This window comes from Cyanistes caeruleus, chromosome 13, assembly GCF_971803275.1.
Source record: "Cyanistes caeruleus chromosome 13, bCyaCae1.hap1.1, whole genome shotgun sequence".
Classification (NCBI taxonomy): domain Eukaryota; kingdom Metazoa; phylum Chordata; class Aves; order Passeriformes; family Paridae; genus Cyanistes; species Cyanistes caeruleus.
This window is the reverse complement of record NC_141713.1, coordinates 11468867-11492055: the sequence shown is the minus strand read 5'-3', so window position 1 is coordinate 11492055 and position 23189 is coordinate 11468867. Positions and strand designations below refer to the sequence as shown.

The following is a 23189-nucleotide window of genomic DNA, read 5'->3' as shown; positions in this document are numbered from 1 at the left end:
AAGGTTAAATGTCTTCAAGATAATTTTTAAAAAAAACATTTTTCAAAGTTTCTGTGTCTTTAGTTGTTATTACTGGTCCTTATTATATGTAGTAGCACTGAGAGTTTAAATAAAGTCCGGGATTGAATATGAAAAATTATGTATAAACATAAAGCAAACCTCAGCTGATTAGCATTAAAGAGTTTTTTATCTGGATAGACTGAAGAGCTGGCATTGTAGAGGCTCTCCCTGAAATGCCACAAACCAATCTGTTGCCAGCCACATATGATAAATGCTATATAATCCATAGCTGCAGTGAGCAACTGCAGGTGCAGTTTTCCCTGTGAGTATCCATCACCTAAGGAACCAAGCTGATCTTTCTGTGGTCATGTGCCAAAACTGAAAGGGCATTATGATCAAAATTCCAGAGGGTGCAGTAGTTTACCATATCCCATGAAACCCAGGACACAACACTTTTGGATGGCTTTTTTATACTTTCTAGCCAAGCTAGGTAAATATCTCTGGACTGTGTGAAGCAGGTTTCCTTTGCAGTGTGGAGCTGTGCAGGTGATGCATCTTGCAGAGCTTAGCAGGACCTGTTACCCTGGGTGCAGCACTGCGCTGGTGCTCCCCTGCAGGCTGGGACTGTGCTACACTGCCTAGAAGTGCTGCTTGGATCTGCTCCCATACCAGTGTATCCTTTACTCCCTGTTCTCACTGCTATGAATCCATTAAGAGTTTTCAGACTCAGCTTGTCAAATAAGAAAAGCAGGTATTTTCAGGCATTTGGGAACACTTTGTCCTTTTGCATGGATGAATTTTTAGTATCTGAAGTGCTGAGTCATGCAACTTGGTATATCAAGTACAATTAGAGTTAATTTTGTTTTGCCTGCAGTCCTGACTTCAATCCTGAAAAGAAAGCTTGGATTAAAAGAATTTTTCAAAACCATATCCAGAGGGAACAAATACCACTGATTAACTTAATAGGTGAATAAGCATCATTGCACTACAGAAATATACCTCAAAAGTGGATTCTCGGTGCTAGAAATCCAAGGGTAGGAGCTTGACAATGACAGATATTTTCTCTGTGTGGTTTATTCGTAGACAATGAAGCAGTTGTATGTTCTGGGTTTTTGGGGCTTTTTTTTTTTGATGGGATTGTTGGTTGGTTTTGATTTTTTTTTGGTAGGGCTTTTTAAATTTTTATTAAGTCTTTTTTAAAAATAAGGAAAGCCTGTGTATTTTTATTAATTTCTTATACAGTTATTTCTGCTTTATATATTCAAAATCAGGAAGACTGTTATTTAAAATGAAACAGAATCAGTGTAAGAAGCAGGGTGTAGGAAAACTGGGGAAAATGCCAATTTTTGTTTGGTGCCATTTTTGATGTTTCTGAGACCCGCATCATTCTCTGCAGTGTGCCAGCAAGGGCTGGTTGTGTGTTAAAGTTCCTCTTCTGGCTGTTGTCTCTGTGTTTTCCATCAGGCAGCAGAACTCACGATTGGACTTCTCTGGGCCTATTTGGGAACCCAGCTAAGGATGCCACATTCAGGTTTGTCAGTATGAGATTGTGCTTCTGGTGATAAATGTCATGAAACCTCCAAAAAAAAAGAGGTCTAACTTCCTTAATTTGTTCACTTGGTGTCTTCTTAAGACAAAGGGATGCCTAATTTCTGTGTTTCAGAAAGCTTCTAGGCATCTAGCCCTCCATCTCCTGCAAACAGTATATTATATGCACTGGGACATGTTACAATTTCTTAATTTTCAATACCTTTTACCTTGACTTAGAGACTACTGAATTATTCTCTCTCCATCAAATATCTGTTGGTTGGGGTTTTTTTCCCCCAGAAATGACAGTAAATATCTGAATGATATAGAAATTTTGGTTTCTGGTACCCTGTAATGAAGTATCACTTCTTGTTACCATGCTCAACAAACCCTTTATTTCATGCCTGAACAGCGCCTGGGACAACTCACATGAGAAATGCTAACACAGTTCTAACTTGTTCGAGATTTGCCCTTGACTTTTTGTTGTACATCTACAGGCATTTTTCTCTGCTTCAGGGAACTCAAGCAAGTGACTTTTAGAAAACAAAGTTATTTTTTTTCCCTTTCACACTGAGCTTTTGGGATAATATACCTTGTACTTGTAGAAATCCAGTGAAGAATTTCCTTTTTTGCCTTATAAATTTTGTTTGCAGCCTACCTGTGAAAAGACGTATGCTGATAATTTCTGGTATTTCTGCACCAGTAAACACCCTAGTTAATGTTGCAAAGAGTCTTTTATTAAAGCCCTATTTTTATCCCATCAACTACATTTTAAAAAAATTCGTCTGTCTCAAAACTGCCATCATTAGTCTCAGCTCAAAAGTTTTAAAGATGTTTTCAATTAAATGCAGTCACCTATTATGCAAGTGGGAAGAGAATAGAAAATTTCAGTTACTTTTGTTTTGCACACAATCTGTTGGAACTTGTTACTTATGTACTTAAACTGTGGTGAAGGTAGAATTTACACATGCAGAGCCATTCATCCTGTCAAAGCTTATAGTTGGATTTTCTTTCTTCCTAGCACAATTATTAAAAACTAAACTAATCTGAAATACTATGAAGTTGCTTTCCTCTATTTTAGAAACATTGTTGTGAAATGGGAAGTGTGTTCTTTCTATTGTATGGGTGGACTAGAAACGCATTCTGGTGAATATCAATTTATTTTTATAAAGGTATCCTACTAAGTTAGTATTATTGGGACAGGACATCATATACCTTATGTTTTCCATGATTTCCTGACATGTCAGTAATATTGGTAGAGGAGAAGATAAACCTGGGATATTGTACTGGGATATATTATGTCCATTTGCTGACATTTCCTGACAAAGAAAAAGACAAGCTATTGTATTTTTAAGTTTTATTTAATTTTTTTTTCTGGTATCCACATCTTAGCACTCACTGCAACATCCTGTTATTAAAATCAAGATCTCACATTTGTATTGTAATTACAAAATCTCATATTTTGACATTTGATAAAAAATAGAAACTGAAAAAGAGGAAAAGCTGTCTTCAAAACCTTTGTGTTAGCTCACAATCTAATTTTTTTGAAAACTGTTGTGTTTTTTTATTTTTCTGAAAAGACTATGATTAACATTAGGCTTTGAGTTTATTTTGGAAGTGGCTTTTTTTTTTTTTCCAGACTTTAGTTTTCTGTCTTCTTTTGGTGGGGAAGCAAAATAGGCAAGTTTTGATGAACTTTTTTTGTAGCACTAATCTGCAGATAATAGGTATTCTGTAGGTTGTTTTAGTTATTTTATCCATAATGCAACTCCAGAATCCTTGAACTTTATAAAGGTCACAATAGTATTTAAAGTCTTTCAGTGGTATATTGGAAAGACAACAGGTGAAAGGTTGATTAACTTAATGATTTTCTTAACATGCTTTCCCTTCATTTTTAATATTCAAAGATCAATGTTGATGATGGTAGTGGGGTATTCTTTTTATCTGCTTTAAAACTAATGCTATTTACATTATTGTAACTGTTGGGGGCTTTTAAGAAAGTGAGCTTGCTGTAAACTTTAAAACCTTTAGTTAATTTTGAATATTTTTGTTGCTTTTAATATACTATGTATACCTGTATAACAAATACACCTGCTTTTAAATCTGACAATGTTTTCTATGGTGCCCAAATTTTTTTCTGCAGAAATGGCCTGGTACTCAAGAGAGTGAAGGAACCTATGTGAATCTCTGCAACGTATGACACGTACCTTGTTCTGGATAGTGATAAACTCAGATGCCTCCTTCAGATGCTGAGTGTTTGACCTGTTTGCAGAGCAGATTTTTCCCTTTTTGAGCACCTGTCTGCCTTTCTTTATTTTATGTCATGGTCAGTCAGTATCTTTTGTGATGGCAATTTTTCTTACTAATCTGAGCATGGTCCTGCATTTGATTTTCAGTGCCCTAAACTCTCAAAACTCTTTTAATTAGTAGTTGTCCTTGGGCTGGTAAATGACAGCAAATATTTCCTCTGTGTCCTTTCCTCAGTGCCAGCAGTGTGTTTGCCCCAGACTGGCTGGGGGTATCTGCCAAGTGGCCCAAGCAGTCAGTCCCAGCCGTGCAGAGCCTCAGCTGGGGCTCTGAGGGAGCAGGACTTCTCCTGCCTCTGTGCTGCTGCAGCCCTGAGTGACACACAGGCCACTGGGCGCTTGACTGGCAAGGCACATCTCAGTGCCTCCATCCACCTGCCAATGGTACAGACAAACACAGGACCCTGCTTGCTTAATAAAAGCGTGGCCTTGGTCCCCTTTTCATTTAAAAGGGAGCCATTCCCTTGTCACTGCTAGGCCTTGAGCTTCAGCTCATAGAAATAACAGTTTTCTTGGTTCAGTTTACACGTTTCTTCTTTTGCTTCATAACTATGAGGAGCAATGCTACTGGCAGTTTTGTATGTGATTCCTGCTCTTCCTGTCTTTTAAGATTTCCTGATAAAATTTGACTCACAAAAATAAAGTTACTTTACTATTTACTGTACTTTATTAATCTACGACCTTCAAAAAAAAATCCCCATTTCAAGTACACCTGAACAGAAAGTGTTTTCCAGATGCAGTACATTTCTAAAGTCAGAGTCCACAGCTCTAGAGCTGAAATTGCAGCCCCTTGCTGGCATTGGAGCAGGTGTTTCTCTCATCACTCAAAGCCACCCACTTGACATCTGATTTCCAGATGCTCTTAAATGGTACCTTGTAATAGGCTATTATAATGTAAGCAGTGCAGTCCTGCTTATGTTCTTATCTTTTATTCACTGTTTTCATGACATTTATTAATTTCCTCTCAGAAAAAAATTAAGAAAAAGGTTGGATTTGAAATGAGCTCATACCACTTTTTAGGAAGTTATAGGATGAATATAATAATATTTACATCAGGCTGCAACTTCTGAAGTTTATTTCTGTGGCTACATATGATTATACTCATGGGGTGGGCAACTCAGCAGTGTTTATCTGCAAGCCTTTAATTTCTTCTGTCTGATTAGCACTGTTTATTTTTTCACCTGGCACCCTGTTACTTTTCAAGCTTTCACCTGTGTTTGTCCTCTTAGATGTCCCTAATTTCTCTCAATTTTCTTGACATCTACAGCAGGTGTCTTTGGCCTGAATGCTCCTCAACACCTGCTACCTTCTTGCTGATTTTAATACATATCTCAACTGCTACATGAGGGGAGGTAAGGTAATAGTTTTTATGTTATGTGAAAATTTGTTGTGATTTTTTTTTAATAGACAAGCTAATCTTCCAGTAGCAAAAGAATGTATTCCTTCCCCACCTAATTTTTGCTGTTTGTTTCACATTTTGGTATTTTTTTCATTTTCTTTCCTGTCTGTATGTGAATAAAAACTAACACTTTTCATTTTTATCCTAGTAAATAAATGGGAAATGACCAATGAGAAATAAGATAAGATGCTGAGAAATACTCTTTTACTTTCTTCTGCAGGAATGAAATGTCAGTATTACTTTATTTTGCCTTTTCTTGTTTAAGAGATAAAGTGTAAAATACATAGATTTTTGAAATGCCTTTTTCCTTGCATAGCAGCAGGTGAGGAAACAAAACCTCGAGGCTTTGGTATTCTATCTGCTTCACCAAAAATAAACAATACAGTCGTGTAACATTGGGAGGGTTTTACTACCCTGAGATTCTGAATATAAAGTTGTTCCTCTGTGAAACAATACGATATCAAAAGAAAGTTGCTTCAGGTTCTAGACACAGCGGTAAGGTTGTGTCAGTGGCGGCCTGGGATTTTAGAATTGCGATGTTCATAAGGACAGGTAAAGTCTGTTGTGTTCTGGGGCTGCAGGATCCTGTTCAGGCAGGCTACGGTTACCATTGACCCACATGGGACTCCAACGAGACGGGCTTCTGCTCAGGAAACCATTTATTCAGCACAGGAACAAACTCAGATCCAGAGACAGCTCCGAACAGAGGCAGGGTGATGGGTTTTATGGGACAGAACCAGGGCGGAGCCCAAGGTTGGGGACTAATAGGGACACAGCAAGGGAGAAACCCTAGGGGCTCAAACCCAATCAGAACCCCTGGGCTGCCACCCCATGAGGGGTCTGGGATGGGGCAACTCTTCTTGGGCTCACAGGGCACATCCCCCGAGGCAGAGCAATGGAATTCACACTGCCCGGGCTTTAAAGCCACACCTCTCAATTTAAAAAGCTTATCTGAAACTAAATCTTTGTCTCCCTGCGCCGGGGCACCTCACAAAAGTATTTTATGAGATCAGCTAGAATATTATCCATTCCAGCATCTTATGACTGATGTAATAAAAGATAGCTTGCTATTACAAATCTGTAGATTTAGGTATTTTTCCATATTTTTTTTTTTTTTCATCAGCCTCTGTCATTCAACATGTGTAATGAACCCTTTCTCTCTGAGCAGTGATGACTCCCATGGATTTCAGTGAAAACTGTTTATGTCCAACACCTGTGAAAAGCCCTTCTGTCCCAGGCTGATCACACGGAAGCCCAGAGCTCATTCTCCTCAGTTTGGGAGGAATCATGGCATTCCTATTTCCTATTCTATTGGAAAGCTTCCGTCTCAGCGGAATTTCACACATCATCCCACCTCCCCACCCCCTGTAATACCCTCAAGTTATTAATCTGCTTTTCTCATATGGAGAATGGGAACAGTAATTTCCCAGGTAAACTAGATCTGAAGTTAATTGTAGTGATAGATTGATACAAATAATTACATCTATTTTCAGTTTATTTACTTTCACAGTTCTGACTTCTGGGTCTGGCTTTGGGGGCTGTGTGGCTTATTTGAAGCTAGAGAATGAAAAAATAGCTGTAATCACAAAAAAAAAAATTTTTTTTTTTTTACTAAAATAAAATTGCTTTTGCATTCTAATAATTTGGGGGTTTTGTTTTGTTTGTTTTTTTTCTTGCTGAAACAGGCAAAAATCCTTTGAATAGTTAATCTATAATTTGTGCCCATTTCTTCTCTTTCAAAGTTAGCAGACATATGAGATAGTAGTTTAAACAATCTATGATGAAGGAGAATCATATTAAAGGTCTGTTCCTAAAAAAATGATTTCATGGTATGTAAACTTTTTACTAAAACAAAGAAAATTAAAAACCAGCAAAAAAAGGAGAAAATCAATAGTTTCAGAACAAGCCAACCTTTCCTCCCCAAACTGAAGTTGGCAAGGGGGAGATGGGCATCTTTTATTTTTATCTGACACAACCAGCTCTGTGTAAACCTTGCTGCAGAGTTTTCTGAGCCCTCTGTTTTCTCACAGGGAATATTTTGATTCACAACAATAAATGTTCTACTAGTACAGTAGTAGAGAGAAATAAAGGGGAAAAGTATGGGAAATATCTGCTTCAGAAGAGTGTTGTAGTTTGAGCAACATGTCTGACTGGTATCCATGTGTTAAATAAACAATTTGTCTCCTGAATGTTTACAGAGAAGTAACGTGGCTGATTTATTTTGTGAAGCCACCGTGGCTGCTCTACCTTGTCATCAGAATCCTCATGACATGCAATGCTAGGTCAAAAATGAGGAGTGTTTTCTGATGGGTCTGTAAGGAAAACATAACAAACAAAAAACCCAAGTGTGTGATTTGCACTCTTGGAAGTTCTAAACTGTGAGAGATGTCATTTAAAAATATTTCCTGTTTTCTCTTACTTAGTCTCAACGCGTCAGGCTCAGCTAAACGAAGAACTAAATTAAAACTGTCATTTCAGCTCATAAATAACAGATGTCTCACCCATTTAATTATTTATAGTCTTGAATATTTTAAAAATGAAAATGGCTATACACATTTTTAATGTAGTTCTTGGTAATTTGCTGCATGAATGATAAGATTCCAGATAATCCCAGCACACAAACATGAAAAATAAAACTTTGACTGACTCGCTTATCTTATGTGACTGCTTCTTCAATCCCCTGTGACTTTTTTTAAATTAAAATTTAAGTGAAATCTAATCACAACAAAATGATGTTCATACACTTGCATTAATAATTTATCTGCTAGAGATCACAGTGAAGGTACCATGGACATCAGAGATTCATTTGGTGCCTGAAAATCAATGCTTTCTCTTTTTGCTAAGATTTATCTTTTCATCTCTGTGATCTGTGTTTGGATGGATCACAAGTCTGAAATAACAATGGTGAAAGAAATTAAGACTGTGCCAACATTAAAAAACCAATACCCTACCCCCAGGAAAACCACCAAGCCCCACACTCCTGCATTCCTTGGCTGATGATAAAATTATGTCACTTGCCTTAATGACTTCTTCTCTTTTTATGAACACAGCTAATCTAGTGAAAGATGAACTCAGTGGGTTAACAAGGATCCCCTGGCAGAGCACAGTGTGCTGTGTGTGAGCTGAAAGAGGAAACATACGGGTGTGGAGTGATTACAGAAAACGCAACCTGAGTGCTCTGGGGAAGGTGGGACTGCCAAGGACAGGAGAAAGATGTCAATGACCTGAGGAGGGCTGCTGGGCCTGGCTCGTGGATGTAAAAGCCAGCTTAGGTTTTGAATGTGAGTGACTGGAATATCCACATAAAATGATTAAGACTTCTTTGGTGCTTAATCAGCTGAACAAATATTGCTGAATAAATGTATAAAAGCATTTTTATGCATGCCAGGTGACAGAGCCAGGAAAATCAATCTTTTGCAAACACCACCCATCCAAACTTGGCTTCCAGCTCAGTGGGTTTTGTAAATATTATGTCAACATGATGCTGCATAACAAAGGAAAAATAATATACTGGCATCCATTTTCTCAGCTGTAGAGAAATCTATCTGGTTATTGTAATTGAAGAATGACAAATCAGGCTAACAAACAGATTTCTGTTTTCAGAAATGTTTGTGTAAGGATTGACACAGGTAAGTAAAATAATGATTTAAAAAAATCTGATTCAATTTGTGGCAGTATCCCTTTAATGATGTTTTGCACTAGTGCAGAATTACATATTGCAGCTTCTTACTAGAAACTGCCCTTTGCAACTTTCTAGAAAATATTTTCCATCATTTTGACATTTCATTTAAAATGAAATATAGAAGATATTAGAAATTCATGTTCATGACAGGTATTATTTGTTTGACTTTGAAATATACAGAGAACACACATTAATGCACAGTGACTGAAGTGTTACAGGGGTGTGCGTTTGCATATTCATGGGACTCTTCTTTACTCCACAGGAAAGTGTTGTGGAATCAGAAGAAGACTGACCTTTTGTAGAACTAAAAATATGTGTGTGCAACACTGAATAATTTAAAAAAGGGCCAGCTGAAATGCCTTCCTTCCCTATATATGTGTGTACAACCAAGAAATAATTTTTTTTTTCTTGCAAAGGTGCATAATTTCACTGTGTTTTCTAAGTTGCTTCTGTTTACACATTCAGCACAGAAATTCTTATTCAAACTGTTTTGCTGTTTTGCCATACAGTTATATCTGCTCTTTCTGGAGCTCCACTTTGGGAATATGAAGGTATTATACATCTGGGCCATTTTAAGTTTAGTCTGAAGTATAAGCTGAGGGTTACTAAAGTGGAAATTTCTGTTGACTTTTGTACTTTTTAATTCTTTGAGAAAGATTATTTGTTTGGAGCCCTTTTAACCTGGGGAAGATTCTATTTCTTTTGTACTAGAGAGAAAATAGGGACACTGTTCTTACTGAAATGCACACATGTACATACATGATCAGAGCAGAGTGTAAGTTGGTTGAAACTGTTATGAGTGTGAAGGGGTTTTGAATGATAACCTGTTTGTTGACCAAATGAAGAAAAGGTTTATTTGAATTTGAACTGACAGTTACCTTTCTTTTTGGATTAACTGCTCTGTGAACAGTTACTCTTCAGTTTTCGATGACCTGATCAACTCTTTTATAAATTCAATACTTTGCAAGGTGGTGAGTGAGATATTTTCCTTTTTCCCTTTCTTTATATCAAGCATTTTATAATTAATGTATTGTTAGTGAGGAAAGTTATTTTGATTTATGCAGCTTTTTCTCTATTTGTCAAAAATTTGTATTGAAACTTGAGCTCAGCCAAGTTCCACATTTAACATAGTCACAAAATTTAGTGTGCAAATGTAAAAGTTTCATAATTCTGATCTTGAACTTACGCCTGTGAGTGTTGAACTGTGTGGCATAGCATCTGTAGTCTTTGTAAAACTTAAGGGTGGAAAGTTTGTTTATACAGCTGGAAGAATCACAGGCTTGCATCCTTACCTGAGGTGTTACTATTTTTCTTCCTGAAACTCTTGTCTGTTGAAGGGGAAGTTCTAATTGTAACCAATTAGCACAAAAACAAAACAAAATAAAAAAAAAACAATAAAAATGTGTTCTTCTTTAACTATTAACGCTGGAACTTTGTTAGTTGCCATAAAAGGTGCAAGACTTAATTGTTTGTATTGGGAATTGTCTCAACCTGGTGACACTTCTTGTCCTAAAAATGTCTGTTTAACCATAGTGAATGCCATATTATTAATAAGGGCATTCTACTCTGTGTATCCCTTTGCAGTTATTGCAAATGCACATGAATATCAAAAAAATGACCTTAGTCAATTATTAACAGTTTATGTGCAACCCCTGAATTTACATGTGCAATTGTACAGATTGGCAATACCCTGATTTTGGTAATGTAGTTAACATTTGTTGATGTGCATCATAGAAGAGACTGCATGAGCTAATGCAGAACAACTGACTATTACAAGGATGTAAAATCAAACAGGATTAATAGTTAGATATATTTATAACCGGAATATACTTTTTCCCAGCCTGACGGTTACCATCTGGAACTGATGTCTGTCTTTAGCTCTGATGTATTTGTAGGGTCCTCAGGAACTGCTGAATAAAACAAAGAGTTGGTAGGGAAGGGACTGCATCTGTCTGATATGTTGGTAGAAGTCAAAGATGATAAATCTATTCTGCAAATTTGCAACAAACACCCATAGACCAAACCACTGGATTAAGTCAATAATCTCTTCTCAGTCTGAAGTTTATAAACCTTGTGTTTTTAAACCTTGTCCAAATTCAAATAGTATCATTTTCCAACTTTCCTTTGCTATTTTCCCCATAACTTTAGTTTCCAGTTGCAATTGTCACAGACAATTCTTGAATTGTCACACACTCTTGAAATCCAGTGCTGCATTTTTTCTTAGGCAAAATGGTCTGTGATCAAGAGCAACTGATTATGTACTGTCCCTGCATGCATCAGCATGTTGATTATGTGAAATCTCATGAAGAATTACAGTCAATGCCAATCATTGTCTAGCTGAAGGTCAAATTTTACATTCCTCTACTGATGTCATAATTTTTTTTTCCTATAGTAATCTATAAAGCATGTAAGGAAACCTTGGAATAGATGTTCTTAACAAAATGTGTTTATGCTTTCAACTAGTGTTTTGGCATGCAAAACCAGAGTTCTGTTCTTGTTCAGCATGCTATTTCTCTAATGTTTATTGATACCCGAGAAATGAAACACTAGGAAGAGCCCCAGGGCTAGGAGTGTTTAAAGCTGAAGAGTGATGCTCAGCTATTAGGCCTGTTTTGTGCAAGGCCTGCATTGGGTACTGCAGAGGGATCTATCCCCATTCAGTGCAACTCTCATGGCATTATTCACATGTTGAATCTGCTTCTGCTTGAGCACCTGGATTGTGTCACCACTGCAGATGATGCTTTGAGGGATTAGTGTCATGTTTGTGCCCTAAAAGTCCCAGGAGCTCAGCTCACTGGCTCAAAAGAGATTACCCAAGTAAAGTGTATTTTTCAAATATTTCAAATATCCTTACTCAGTGCCGTATGTTTTCTGATTTATTTAATTTATATGTAACATGACTAATTAGTTGCTACCTAGCGATTGCTTTGTTCTGGGCTCCCACACGAGGCAGTAATGTACCAGGCAGTCTACAAACACTTTAATAAGCTTGATTGATAGAAGGGTATCTTTGTGGCAATAGCCACACGGTGTAGTGAGGCACTGTTAACTCATGAAGTGTTTGCCTAGCTAAGCTTGTAGGAGATTTGGAAAGTCAAAAATTGTAGAATAATACCCCCTTCACTCCCAAAAGGAAAAGATCCTAGAGTATTCATTTCAGTCAATTCCCTGCACTTGAGGTGTCAAGGCTAGAAATTTTGAGAAGGCAGTTGAGCTGTATCGTGTGATGTCTTCATGTCAATTGCAAATGAGTTATATTACATTAATATTGTTTAATATGGAGACTATAAATATAGCATAGGAAGATTTCCCCCTGATACTTTATTTCTATTAATTTGAAATAAAAGGCTGCTCTGCCCCCCAGCCCCATTCCCAGTTATCACCTGCTTAAGGACTAAACTTTCCCTTCCAGTTTCTAATATAATAATATTCACCACTGTTCTGAATACAAAGTAAGTAGTAAATCAATTTTGCATTCTTTTTCATAATGTTATAGTAACCCCTCTGTGTTTACAGGGTGGAAGTGAAACATTTTCCCTGGCAAAATGGATATGCTTTAATTTTGCTTCCTGTCCTCAAGTACAGCTGTATACAATGAGGAGCTCACTTGAAGGGCTGGCTGGAAACATTGTCCTAATGAGATTACGTAAAGAGATTCGTACTCTGAATCATGTCTCTGCACACACAGGGATGTACACACTGAAGGAACTGCAGTCAAAGCTAACGATCAATTTTTGCAGTGGGATATGGCTAATTCAGGAACTTGGAGAGTAAAGGTGAATAAAGATTGCTATGCAACGTCTCAGTCAGAAATGGAATTTTATTTCAGCTTTTGTCTTCCCTTAGATGAGATATGGATAAAGGAGGCTGTAATGACCAGTATTTCTCTAGCAGATCATGGACATATTTTTTTGTGATAGATGCCTTAATGTTGCTAATAAGGAGAAAGCTGGAAGTATTTGAAATATCTGCTTTGAAATCACTCTTAATGGAAGAATGGAGTTTTATTATTTTCTACTTTTAGATAATTTTCAGCATGTGCTGGAAATAAACTTTCAAAAAAGCCTAAAACTCACCAAACCTGAAATTAGTTTGAGTTCCAACTGCTGCTCAGACATATTGAAATTGTAAGTTGGATAGTTTTTCCATCCATGGTAGGTTTTTTCATCAGTTTTCAGTGTGAGCTCAGTTGATTTGAGCATGCTGCTAATAGCATCAGGATGATGGATTCAGTCCCTGTAAGGGCCATTCCCTTAAGAGGTAGATACAATGATCCTTGTACAATGGAACCCCTCCCACTCAGAATATTCTGTGATTCTGGGATCAGATTTTCAGTCACCAATTCCCTTTTTTAGAAGGGAAAGTGGTGTATTGTGGGAGGTAAAATCCATCTGGATGGAGGTACCATTTCACATTTGCTTACACATCCTCACTTGTGTTACACCAGCAGTCATGCTCTAATAAGTATTTTCCCCATGCTCAGTAGTGGAGAGGAACGGATATTTTACTGAATAGTCAAGATTTCATGAAGAAGAGACATTTTCTTACAATTTCTACAAATACCAGCTCTTATGCTGTTACTTAAAAGGTGAATGTGGTGAGAGAAATACCGTGTATTTCTTATGAGAGCAAAGTCCACAGAAATACAGGTTCTGTTTTGTGTCAGCAGCCGCAGCCAGGTTAAACTCAACACACTTTTCCTGCAATTTAGAAGTAAACCAGGATTTTACCTACACAAAACATTTATACACTAATAGAGGTTTCTTCTGATGTGATTTATGCCAATGTGATTCTTAGCATTGAACTGATTTTCAGTGCAGAATCTCTTTTCTTGTTAATATTTAATGTTGGTATGAGAGGAAGGCAGACATAGTATTTCTTATTTATTAAGCTGTATGGTCAAGTTAATGCCATTCTAAGAGAGATGACATTTCTCATTTGATTTCTTGATTTGCATAGTTTAGATATAAAAAGTTAATGTGGTAAAGACTGTGGTACCTTAGTGTGGTCTCTTTTGGATGTGCTCTGTCCAGTGTCAGTCAGCAGGGTGATGGACATGTCTGTTCAGCCCAGAATTTGGAATTCAGGATGATGGATTTCCTTCAATTTAATTATTCCAAGAATTACGTTGTACCTAACCCCACTATCCTGGCTTCATGATTTGAAAAATTAGATTTGAATTCTTAATCTTTGTATGGAGACAGTATTGTTGAAATAATTGTTTTCTTAACTTGGGGAAATTTCCCAGGTCACAACTGGAGGTACTCATATCTTTAAGATAAGCATAACAAAAAAAAAAAATAGTTAAAAAAATTACTAGATATGTGAAAATGTTCACCATGTGTTTAAATTTTAACCTGAATTTTGCATATAATGTTTTGTAGTGAATTTGAACACGATAAAATCTAGTGCCTCCTATTGGCCAGAAAAGACAAATACATTTTGCATGATGAGATCAGGGAATATTTTTTTACATATGATTTTCATTTTTGAAAGAATTTAATAATGTTTATAGAAAACTCTCATATTTTTTGAGATTTGAAAACATTCTTTAACTTGTGTAAAGAGCCTGCCTGGCTCATGGAGTTGATCTGAGCCAGTCTGACTCAAGGTACCTCTGCAGCCAGGCCTGGGAAAGCTCTGCAGCAGGAGTCTGCAGCCTCACCCCGAATTAATCTTCTCTGAGTCCCCACCCTTAGAAAAATCACAGATTTTCAAGCAGCTCTACATTATCCACTTAGATCCATGTCTGGCATGATCACACTCTTTTGTGTCCTGGCACAGGTAATTTTGTTTTTAAGCAATAACCTGTGCAAAGCCACTTTACAGTGGGCCAGACTTTACTATGTAAAATTCATTTTGCTTATGTAAGTTTTCTTTGGTCCTTTATGATGTTTTGATCCATAATAAACATACCTTTGGTTTCTTGTGGGGTTTTATCCTCCCCCCTTTATTAAAGGGAATTGTCTCGTCAGGGTGTATCAATAAAACATTTTGTATAAACTTCTGGAAAAATCAAATTGTGAATATGCAATGAACAGACTTTTTTTCAGGATTAAGCAAGTAGCAATAGAAATATTGACTGTTAGGAAAAAAGATGAAAATATAAAAGTAGGAACAGTCTATGCATAGTTCTCCTTTATGCAACTCAATAAATGTTGAACTGTTTAGTATGTTATTTCATCAAAAATTATTTCTTTGTTAGTATTTAAAATTACTGCTTCTTACTGTAATTGAGCATGCACATACTTTGTGGCTTTATAAGTACTCTCATCACTTCAACATAAAACAAAGTGATTATGGTAGATGGCAAATCAAAGGCTCTCAATACTCACAGAAGATGGGTAAGATGAGAAAAATATCTCTAGGTCACACCAAAATTCTATTTAGTCCAGAAGCTGATTCTCACAAAAAACTATTGGAAGACCCTTTTGAGAAAAGGGTCATTTTATATTCTTACAATTTATGGCAATCAATAGTTTAAGGACTTCTAAGTCAAAAGTTATATCTGAACTGTCATATTAAATATCCAGTGATAGACCTATCCTTCAGGAGTTTGTCTAAACCTTTTTCAAGACATTTATTGTTTAGCCCTTACGACACCTGTGGCACAGATGCAATTTTTCCCGGTTCAGGTGTATGTTGTGTGAAGAAATATTTCTCTTGGTATGTTCTGTGCTTAATACCTGAAAATGCAGCTCCATAGTCCTGTTCATCCTCTCTGTGCCCATTTCCTTGCCCTGCTCCAGCGTGGGCCAGCATGGCACTTGGCAGGGGATATGTGCTTTTAGCTGCTCAACCAACAATGGTGAACATTTGAGCTTAGCTTTTGTCCTGTTCTCTGTCATAGATTTACCTGTTGTTACTGGGCTGTGACACTGGTCCTCATTTGGATTATTAATGATGAAAGTCTGAACATTCTGAGATTGTGAAGACAGTGCTTTTGATTTGCATATTGTTGAATATGAAGATTCTACTGCACTGAAGACACTAACTGCATATTTGCACCATAAACACTCTGTGAGATTGTCCCTTGGGTCACTTCATCCCCACAGCCCAGCAGATCGTTCTTGACTAGACAAGTTTTCCCCTTAAGCATTTCTTTTTGCAGATATGCAAGCATTGCCTCCTAAGGCATTGTTTCCCTCGAGGTTGCTTTCCCTCATAGAGGAAAATATTTATGGCTACAGTAGCTTTGATGATTGTTAATGGCATATAGTGCTTTTATAAAATGCTTTTTTCCCCCTCCCAAAGCATTTCAGAATATAGTGTTCAGAGCTCCAAAACTCCCTACCATCCTCCCTGTGTCATGAAGACTCAGAGAAGAGTCAGTGTTTCTCAATAGCAGCTTTGTGTGAAGCTGAGGATGAAAGAGAGGATAATGTGCCTCTTTCTAGTTCAGCACTTTTGGGCCACCATACAGATTTAAGAATCTGCACTAAATCCTCACTCAATCCACTTTGGGTTTGACTCAAATCCTTCTAGAGAATGATTTCACAATTTAGAAGATATTCAATGTCATCCTTGCTCTTCCTTATTTTATTACGTATTTGGTTTGGTTCAGTATTTCTCCCTCCAGATGGTTCATTCCAGGAAAATGCTGTCTCCCAAATGAAAGCACCCAGCACAGCCCAAGAGTATTGATATTGCAATGAGTTGCTATCTCAATATTTAGCCAGGGGAGGATTATCCATTGAAGTGTAGATTGGTTTTTACTGCTGGCTGCAGCAGGAATGCTTCTGCTCTGCAGTTTTATTCCTTTCTAGAGTATTAAAAGGGAGCTGTAAGTATGAGTCTGTCACAATGATGCCACATAAGGAATATGTAATAGTAAATACCTGAGTGCACAAAACTCTGTTTATCTTAATATTGCAAAACTTCCATCATAATTTTTCCATTTTATTGTTTCATATTATATTCCCTGACTTCTAATTAAAAATGTTTCATTTCTAGTACTGGGAATAATATCTGAGATGTAAACAGCCACTGACTTTTGGTACATCTTATTTAGAATTTCAATTTCAGTTTCATTGGATTTATCTTTGAATGTAGTTTGGGGTCTTTTTTTTTGTTGTTTTGTTGTTGATCATTGCATAAATATCTTCATTCCATAAATTCATAATCCAATCAATTTGAGAGACAGTTAAAGTTAACACAATATTTAGAGTTTGGAAAATTGCAGATAAAAACTGTATAGTACTATTGTGGCAGCATGGAATAAGGACTGAATTAGGAAATCTGAATTTAAAATAAGCAAATTGCTCAGTATCTGTGCTTTGCTAGTGGGTAATTTGAAACATTACTTATTTATTACCATAATAATTTATTAATAAAAATGTTATTTATTTATGACATATCCATGCATTTGCTAGGCAATTCATAAAATAAGACTGATATTTACCAAGAAGTGCTTATGTGCTTAGACTGCATAACATTTCATTTTGATAAATGGCAAAATATCATCTGTAAATCCAGAATTTTGGTGATGGAAGACTGTTGTAAAGTGTAGAAAAAATGCAAATTTTTTTTCTTAGTAGTGGAACTCTATTCATGCAATTTTGAATTTCTACTTCATCACTCTTGTTGTCTAGCTCTTATTTGATCTCTTTGGACATTTTTCCTAATTCAATACTTGATTTTCATCTTTATGCTGTACATTGTGGGGGGCATATAAAAGGACAGTAATTGTATTTGAAGCTAGAAATGCCTTAAAAATTGCTACATATTTTAATGAAAATGATTAAAATGATACAGTTCAAATGATACTGTATGCAATACTTCTTAATCTTAGAACTTTGAGCACAAATTCGAGACAAAAATAAAGTTAAAAAGCTGTCAGGTAAGGGATTTTGTGTTTGGTGCTGGCTTTTATTGTTTTTATTCGCTTTGATTTTTTTTGGGGGGGCATTCTCTAATGTTTATTTTGGGCCAAGGACTAGAAAAGTGGAAGTAAATGCATGTAGTGATGATCTGTTTGTATTTCAGTAAACTCAGGGTTTTTTTGTTAGTACAGCTTTGTTCTTAATAACTTGATAAGTTTGATCTTTAATAACTTAAAATGAATGCTGTGAGATTTTACTCCCCTTTGCATGTCCATTTTTCAACTGATAAGAACACTGGGACTGCTAAAATCAGCCTTCCTCTCCTGTGGCTCAAAAAAATCATTTAACAACAGATCTCTGCCTTGATATTTAGATGACTTTTTGTATATTTCAAAAATCACAGTAGAAATGTTGCTTGTTTTAAACTAAGGTTTATAGTAAGAATCTGTTTTTCAGAAGCATGTCTTAAAGGCACAGTTCAAGTGTTGGTGAGAAGCAGAGGGAAATGGTAGCTTGCAGGTCAGGCTACCTTGTAGTTTTCAGTTGGGATGATTGTTTTACAGGCTCTTTGCAGGCTCTGGAACCAAATCATATTATTTCTGCCTTGTTCAAAAATCTTTAACACCAATCTTTGCATTTCAGACAAATCCTTCAAATCGAATCAGTTTCTGTGTTTATAGATACAGTGAAGGAATGTTCCATCTGAGCTACTCTTAAATGTTTACTTTAGGATGAAATAAATTAATAAACTCCATTGACTTTTAACTAGATTTCTATTTATTTTGAAGGATGCCTAGGGTGAGAAAAACCTACAACCTGTTAACAGAATGCTAAAGCTATGCTTAAATGATCTTATTGGTGATCTGTCTCAGACTGTGAGTTTTATTGTGTTATCATGTATTTTCAGTTGTAGAAATCTCCAATTTCCTTCAGATTGGTAACCATGTAAAAATCTAAAATCTAGTACTTTTAATTCACGTGTGGCCACCTGATGATCTACTGACTGAATCAAACCTTCCTGCTTGATGATATGGACAGCCTTTCATGTTGGTGAGACAGCTGGGAGGCCTGGGGACCTTCAGCTGGGAGTGACCCAGTGGTTGCTCATATCCCACAGCTTGAACTGCCACATTTGGTCACAGAATAACCCGGTCAGCTGGCAGGGACCTTCACTTCAGTCAGTGCAGTTAATGGAAAACTTTGTGCCTAGCCCTGGTGGGGCAACAGCAGACAGTATTCTGATTTTTGGAAAAGACTGAATCAGTATTGGACTGTCCTTTAGTAAATTTGTATTCATCATATGGCAATTGTTGGTACTGTTTTTTATTTGCCATGATTGCCAATAGCTTTTAATTTTTTATTTTATTCAAATTAAATGATAGAACTAATTTAAATCCACAGAACCTACCCCTGCTCTTTTTCTTTCCTAAAGTTAAATTGATCAAGAACCAAAGAGATACACAGTTAAATGCAATCTTATTCTAAATGCTTTTGCAAATAGGTATTTGTTTCCATGACCAAAGTGGTTGCCTGAAGCCCAGGATAATCATAATCTGAAATGAAAGAGTAGTTAGCTCCTTTCTTGCTGAGATGGGAATTCATTAACACTGTTAACAGACTTTGCTGCCTACTAATATTACTCTAAAATTATAAAGTCTTTTAATTGCCTTCTTTAACCCATGAATGCATGACACAATCTGATGTTAAAGGCACTCTAGTGAAAGAGTTTTATCTTGTGAAGAAATGGCTACAACAAATTGATATGTTGATTGATATTGAATGGCTTTAAATATTGTAGCAGTATGAAATAAGTTGGAACTTGAATGAAGGAGAAGACAGAAATTATATAAAAAGAATAGAATCACCCATGTCAGAGAAGGAATGTGCATTCTGTGTAGCTTTCTTAAAAACTGTCAGATTTTTATTTTTTTCTGACTTTTTGCAGCTTCTAGCTAACTCACATTATTTATAATATAGCATTTGATAGAGAATTTATTTAATAAATGAAATTAATTTAATCATTGACTGTGCTAATGCTAAAAAGAACCTTACAACTCTGAATCACAAACCCACTGGGATATATCAGTCTATCTCTGCCACAAAAGCTCACAGAAAAGATGGCCTTTGCAAAGTGCCTTGAATATTAATGAATCCGGCCCTAAATTTTACAAAGCCAGTGTGGTTGGAAATGAACATCATCCTTGACTGACATAATTCTGTTCAGGCTGAGAAGTCAGTTCTCACCAAATGAGAATTTGACTAACATAATGTTAGGTTTGTGATCTAACATCTCATCTGCTGCATTAAAAATGTTTACATGCTTGCCCTTCTGATGCTAGGATCTACCCATGTATCTTTTCCTGGTATAATTCCAGTCTTCAAATACTTATATACAGACTCAAATAATCCCCTTTTTTTTTTTTCCTAAAGACATTGTGGAATCCTCCCCTGGCAATTTGAAAAATCAGTACTTGTTCTGGTCTTAAACAGCACTGGGGAAGTTAAATAGAACAAAAGGGATTTCCATGTCTGATGTGCTAGGCTTGGTGTGCTGCTCGTGTTTGCCTGGAAGAGTTTAATGGAGAAGAGGGGAAGAAATGCAGTGAGTCTTTCAAGATATCAAAGAACTGCAGATAGAAAATAATGTAAGAGATTTCTACCCCATCCTCATAAGATGTAAAAGTCATTAAGTGCAGCATGATTCAATGTTCTATGTTTTCAAAGCATGTTTCACTTTGATGTTGCTTCTGTGAACAGAATTGTTCCTTACTGCTAAAATCACAAAGGTACTTCAGCCGTGGCAGCGCTGCCTGATGAGCTTGACCAAAGTATGCCCAGGATGAGGGAACCTACATCCCTCATTACACACTGAATTTCACCCTGCAGAATTGTTTCCTGGTGGTTTTCAATCTTCCTTCCTACAATCAGCATAGGGTCAGAAAGTTGTTTTTAGAGGTGGTAGTTTGTGAGGGGGTTTCATCAAAGACTTACAAGAATTTTTGTGCATTTAAAAACTGCTATCTTTATAATAGTGTATACTTCATTAAATTTTTTGCAGCCATTCTTTTTTCTTCCTTGATTGTTCATTTTTGTGTTAAAATGACAGCCCTGTCTGAGATGTAAATTAGTTGCAGAGGAAGCAAAGCATAATTTCTGAATTCCTGACTGGCAAGCAGAGTGATAATGCAGAGGGTAGAAAACTTTCAAGGCCCATGACATTGAGAGTCTTCTGGGCCATCTGTCAGTACTTCATAGTGTCAGCTGATGAAACTGCAAATCTGAATGTCTTAGCTTTTGGTCCTGGACCTGGACAGAATTGGGTGATACAGGGGAGAGAAATCAGCCAGCTTCTCTACGGTAGTCATGGTAGGATTAAAAAATCTTTGGTCTTCCTGCTCTATGTAAGGTTTTCTGTTGCATTCATCCCTGTTCAGTGTGAGCACAGAGCAGACACCCTCATGGAGATCATACGCTCTGCTTATGGGTGACAAAAGTGCCTGATGAGAATGTGTGCTATTAAATGCAAGATGTAATTAAAACAAATCTGCCCTCACTGAAGTAGTACAATATGCAAAATAAAAGCTACTAATGAAAACATTTTATCTTTATAATTGCTCATTCATAGCCACAGGCTAATGTAGCAGAGCCAGGTACAAGGGGCAGGATACAGGAAGATGGGATGATAACAAAAGTATCACAAAGCATTTTCTTCCCCCCTTCATTTTTGCACGAACACCACAAGGCTGGGCCTTGTTTATAGGCAGGAAGTAAGATATTTTGCATCGGAGCATAAACATGTTCCATTTCCCAGTTATCATAAAATTGCTGATTGTTCTTTCTGGAAATTGTCTGCTTGTTTTTATCTGCAGGACACGCATTTTGAATGTTTCTGTCTGTGGTCATGCTGTGGTAACGAGATGCTTCCACCTCAAGGCACTCAGTAACAAATACCAGCATAATTAGCCTGAAGACACTTAGAGCTTCCTCCTGTTTAGGCCCTACACAAGGACAGAAAGGTGAGCTAAGCACTGCTTATCTCTGCTTTCTCACACAAATGAATGACATCTCCAACGTGAACAACAAAGGCAATGCTAAAATTGTTGCAATTAATCAGTCATTCAATCTGTGCTGAAGGAGTGAAGGCAATTCAGAGGAAAAGGGAGAAAGCAGGATGGGCTGTTGTCAAGAACTGAGGACACAGATTTATTGAATGAACTCAGCTAAGAACACATGTATAGTGGAAATGTACCCTGCTGCATGACAGGCAGTATCTAAAGTTTTCCTGATCAGCAGTTACCGCATATGGAAGCTGCCACTGTTACTGGTTTTTGTCTTTTCCTTGCAGCTTTGTTGATCATTAATCATCTGTTTTATTAAGAGGCTTGGATCAGGACACAGTTTCAGTGCACACTTACACAAACGTGCACCATCATCCTGCTTTTTTGTGGGAAGACTTTACCATTGCAGTGAAATACAGAAGGGCTGGAAGGAGTAGCCTGTAAGGAGCAGTTAGGGACTTGGGGATTATCTACTTTAGAGAAATTAAGACTGAGGGGTGACTTCATTGTTCTCTACAGCTTCCTGGGGAGAGAAGGTAGAAAGGGAGATGCTGAGCATTTCTTGATATCCAGGGGTAGGGTGTTTTGGAATTGTTCAAATCTGTGCTGGGGAAAGTTTAGACCGGATATAAGGAAGAGTTTCTTTACCAAGAGGGTGGTCAAACACTGGAACAGGTTTTCTAGGGAAAGGTTTCCCAAGCTGGTCAGTGTCTGAGAGACACTTGGACAATGGCCTCAAGCACACGGCCAGAGAGCAGCGCTAGATGGTGGCTTCAGGTCCCTTCAGGTGGAACAGTCTGGTCTATATGAACCAGCTGAGTGGAGGCCTCAAACACAAGGGATAAGAGCAGCCACTCTGTGAGGATGCTCCTCTGTTCACCCTTCGCCTCATCATCACCTGCCTCATCCTGCAGCCTTCTGAGCAGGTGAGGTGTTTAGGAAGGGATTAGGGGGAAAACTGTGATATTGTTTTCTGTGTAGTTCGTGAAGATTCTCATCCACCAGAGAAGGGCAAAGCCAAATTTGATTAAGACTTTATTGGAGGAAGAGAAAGAAAATGAGTGTTTTATTAGTTTACAAAGAATGACCTAGGATCTACCAGATTAATAATGTGATTTCTGGACATCCATAAAAAAGTAAAAAACTGAATGGTATCTCAGATTTTCCTAGATTTTTTCAGTGGGTCAATGTAACCTTCAGTCACGAATTGCAAGGAAAATGCCAGATGCCCAGCTAGTAAATAATTTAGCTCAGGCTGTGATTGTTAATTGCAATCAGTACTAAAGAATTTGGTAAAGATGGTCTCTTCAACCCATGAGGAAAAAATAAATAAAGGGATTAGACAAAAAATGTTCAGAAAAGGAGAATAAAAGAAAAAAATCCAAAACCTTTCAT

General features: G+C 37.0%; 1 long non-coding RNA gene across 16 annotated transcripts in view; it reads left to right on the top strand.

The window, feature by feature from the left end:
* Positions 1–23189, top strand: part of LOC111934127 (uncharacterized) — a 244390-nt gene that overhangs the window by 26465 nt on the left and 194736 nt on the right. For 2 of the 16 annotated variants that reach the window (XR_015275608.1, XR_015275602.1), the window contains exons 3-4: positions 5101–5185; positions 21606–21752. The exons of 6 other annotated variants lie outside the window; for them this stretch is intronic. This is a non-coding gene — a long non-coding RNA (uncharacterized LOC111934127). Of the gene's footprint in view, positions 1–1464; positions 1532–3670; positions 3854–5100; positions 5186–5380; positions 5462–6400; positions 6663–8282; positions 8514–18643; positions 18787–20166; positions 20382–21605; positions 21753–23189 lie in introns of all 16 variants that reach the window. 8 more of the 16 variants (XR_015275604.1, XR_015275603.1, XR_015275612.1 and 5 more) reach the window with 6 other exon arrangements.